We start from the raw sequence: 4,333 nt of genomic DNA, 5'->3' as shown, positions 1-4,333 counted from the left end.
ATCATGCTAGTTTTCTGGAGCTTAAGTGTTAAGGCAAAGACGCAGTAGATATTAGGAGTTACAAACACCACGGAGAGTAGGAGGGCACACAGAAAAGTCACTTATATAATTACTGGAAATGTTTCCGGAATCTTCTTTGGAGGCCTGACATAAGATGCCAACTAGTAAATGCCTATTGCGATCAAGGTTACTCTTCTGTCTCATACTTGAACTGAAGCGAAAACATTTTTAAGTCATTGAAGAGAAGCTTTCAAACACAGTATCTACAACCTCATATGATCACAGCCGTTCACATGATCACCAAATTTGCTTGGTAACTATCCACTCAAATTAGGCAATTTTTGCTCAGTGTAGACAAATATTGGTCAATCTGGTTAGTTTGGGCTTCAATCGTCCTGTTATTAAAATAGTTTCTTTGGGGCAGAAATAAATTAATACTCATGCAAGTCATATTTTTTTCAAACTGTTGCAGGAGGAGCTGTGTTAATTAAAATTTTAAAGATATTCTGATACAGTAAAATCATGCATCTTTTCTGCATAAGATACTAGCCAAAAAGATGCATAACTTGTGTGTGTATGTGTGCGTGCGTGCGCGTGTGTGTGATGGAGGAAGTTATATGCCCATAATCATGTACATATGTAACCTAGTTCCTCAATGTCACCTCACATACATTATACTCAGCTAAATTACTGAAAATAAAATGTATAGTATGATATATTGCAACCATATATTGTGTACAGTTTGTATATAAAAAAGAAAGAATGATTAAAAGTCGATGAGAGACTGTTTATAAATCTTGATTGCTTCATAATTTTAACTTTGAGCAACATTTTTATCATAATTATAGGCTTTCTTAAAGCATTTATGCAGATTGTTGTTACTCAAAAGGGGGTTTATTCCATTTTGGTATAAACTACACTTTTTTTTCTTTATGAAATCACTCTTTGAGTTCCTAATACTCAGTCCTCTGCCAGAGCTGCAAAATTCACACGGCAAGAATTCAGTCCTCTCAAAGGACTGTCGCTTTATTCCATTGCCTGCCCACGTCCTGCCCCCGACATGGGGCAGGCAGAGAAACACATCCTTACCGCAGGCGCTCACATCTGCAGAAGCTTCGAATTTCTCTCTGGACTCTCACAGGCCTGCGAGGCAAGCGCATTTTTGCACCCACTTCTCAGGTCAGACACTTAATCCCTAGAGGTTTAAACTGTGACAAAATATTCCATTCTAGACTCATAAAGCATTACTGCTGCCTCACTTTAAAGCTTGAAAACTCGAGGTCCCGGAGAAGGGACGTGGTGGAGCCGCGGCAGAACCGGGGGTTTGCCTGCATTGAAGGTACAGCAACAATCTCATGGAAATCTAGGCAGAGTTGTTCACAGAGACTTTGGCGTCACGTAGATTCAAAGTCAGAGAAAAAACCTACAGCGTTTTCTTCCACGGAGTCCTCACCTTCCCTGAGTGAGCACAGACCCAAAAGGAAAGGAGGAAAAGAAATATATCACCAGAAACGAACATGAAAACAACCCCACCCCGGCTCCAAACAAAGCTTTAAGAAGAGCACCCATGAAAGGGAGGACCCGCAGAAGAGGACGGGGGGTGGGGAGGCCGGCCCGCAAGAGCGGCCCAGGTCTGCTCAGACCTGCAGACATGCTCCCACGGGGCGGGAGGGGAGTCACATTCCAGGGATGAGCGCGTGGCCACACCCGCGGGGCCAGCTCCGTGCCTGGCACAGTGCAGGACATCGGCACAGATACAGTCAGTGACTGCATGAAGTTCTGAAACAGAACACCTCCCCGAACCAGGAAGGAGTAAGACCTCCAAAAGCTACAGTTTATGAAAGAGGGACCGCCCTGAGTATCCACCGCGTCAAGTCAGTAAATAAGCCTTGAGCCTGGAGGGCTAGAGTCCATGGGTCGCAAAGAACTGCATGTGACTTAGCAAGTAAACACCAACGTGGACGGAGTAAGAAGTTAAGATTTGGTCAGTTTCCTGAAGAAGTGGATTTGATCACAAGAAGCCATGTGACAGCTCCCTGTTGTCACAGACTGCAGGGGGCGGGGCCGGTCATCTCAGGTTTTCAGAGGTAAACACCAAAATGTCAAGGTGGTCAGAGTCCGGGTTCCTGAAATGAACGCTTGTGCATGGGAGATGGTGATGCCCTCGGGGGCTGCTCTGGTCAGACGTGGTGTTTTCACAGGAGAAGTCGCTGTTGCCCGGCTGGCCCTGGCTCTGGCCCTCGCTCTGTCCGGGGAAGTCAGCGTCAGCCGCTGCAGTTGTAGCGAGAATCCTGAAAGTGGGCGTTGACGTCTCCACTACAGACTAGGGCCCAGGGCTGGAGAAGCTCGGGGTCACAGGCTCGGAGCTGCAGGGAAGCCGGGCTCCGCACTGATGTCCCCGTCGCAATCACTCCGTCAGGAACACACATCTCCACACCTGCTGCGCCCAGGCCCCTCCCAGGTGCGGGCTCATCTCCTGACTCCACTACCCCAAGGCCAGAGCCACTTGCAGGCTCCTGTGTGCATCACCAGAAAGCAGGCCAACCACAGATATTAGATGTTACACAGTCACTTTCCCTTTTCAAAGGTAAACTGGTTAAATTATGAGTATTAATTACCGAGACACTCCTCTGTTCTATGAGCGTATATTCACAGAGAAAGTTCTGTATTCACAGGTGTGGTTGTGTGTGTACACAGAGATGCACCAGCAAGCCGCTCCTCCTTTTTTTCTAATTTATTTTTTATTGCCACATGGTTGATCTACAATGTAGTGTTAATATCTGCCGTACGGCCGAGTGATACACTACTGCACTCTTTTTTATGTTCTTTTCCATCATGGTTTATCCCAGCAGACTGAACAGCGTTCCCTGTCTCTGTAGTAGGGTCACGTGGCTCATCCTTCCTACATGTAATAGTCGGCATCTACTCAACCCACACTCCCAGGCCATCTGTCTCCCACCCCCACCCCCTCCTTTCAAGGACAATTATTCAAGTTCTTCACCAAAAACGTTCAACCCTTTGGTGAAGTCTTTCAGTAATTACAGCTGTGCTTCTACGGTAAAGGACAGGACCAGAATGAAAGATGGGCCTTCATGAGCTCTGCTGCGGAGAATATTCTGATATTCCAGCTGTCCTCCTGCTCAGTGACCCGGGGCTCAGGGCGCACCCCTGGGTCACCGTGAGGGTTGACTCTCAGGAGAGGACGGGAGACACTTGTGCCCCATTCAACGTGAATACGGACATTTGACAAATCAGCCGGAATGCATTACTTCATGGCTCAACAGTTCAGTTTAAATCCTTAGATTTAAAAAAGGCAAAAATACTACTCTGAAAGTTAACTTTAACAAAGGATGGGCAGCTAGAAGGTGAAGGATGCTCCTGAGCGGGTGAATCTAACCACGTGGAAACCACTGCTAACTGCTGGAAAGGTGCATCACCGCCCGGAGTCCCCGCAGTGACCTGTCCTAGATGAAGGCCTCCTCCTTCTCCCCGCTCCGTCCCAGGGCTCCCAGTCTCACCAACCTTCTCCAGGCTGGGCGCCTTCTGATGGATGCAGTCTGCACCACACAGTTCTCCCTTGAAGTGGCTCCTTCGCCTGCACTTCCTGCACGTTTAGCACATCCCTTAGACCTGAAGGGTCTGTTTCTTGGGGACCTGCTTCCTGCTGAGTCTGACCTTGGGGCTCAAAGCCAGGTATCCTTGCGCTGAGGCAAGGCTGCCCACCGGACCTGCCTCCCCCATCCTCTGCCTTTCCCGGAGATCAGCCAGGACCCTGTGGAGTGAAAGTGAGCTGCTCAATCACAGCACATCACATGCAAATGGGCCGCACCTGCAAGCATGCGTGCTCCGTGTCAGCGCGTGGGAATCTGCACAGCCGTGTCCACGTGGGCTGCCGTAAACTTTGACATTATAATTCTTCCTTAAAACTGGAAAGTAACTCACTGTAAGTGCAAGGCAATATGGTTTTCAAGTGAGCTTCAAGTTCTCTCTTAAAAATACTAGGTTAAGTGAGAGAGTCTCTGAAGTCCAAGCACAGACACTCGGGCACTTTTTTAAATGCTGGTGAGTTTTTAAGAGATCGGATCAGCTGGCCTGGGATGGGCCCACACACTGGAATGTCCTAGAGGCCTTAAGTGATTCTCATTTGAAGTATTTTTACTTAACTATTTTCATGGGTAGGTTGTGAAAATAGTGAACTCTGGTCAAAAATTCATTTTTGTATATTTAGAATTAATCAGTTCTATAGACCTGGGAAAGGGGCTCTTAAAACGTTAACACATCTGGTTCTCCATTAAAATATAATTAAAAATCAATGGACTCAGGAAGCTTCAGT

This window comes from Odocoileus virginianus, chromosome 8 (assembly GCF_023699985.2).
Source record: "Odocoileus virginianus isolate 20LAN1187 ecotype Illinois chromosome 8, Ovbor_1.2, whole genome shotgun sequence".
Classification (NCBI taxonomy): Eukaryota; Metazoa; Chordata; class Mammalia; order Artiodactyla; family Cervidae; genus Odocoileus; species Odocoileus virginianus.
The sequence above is the reverse complement of the archived record's forward strand: the minus strand, read 5'-3'. Positions refer to the sequence as shown.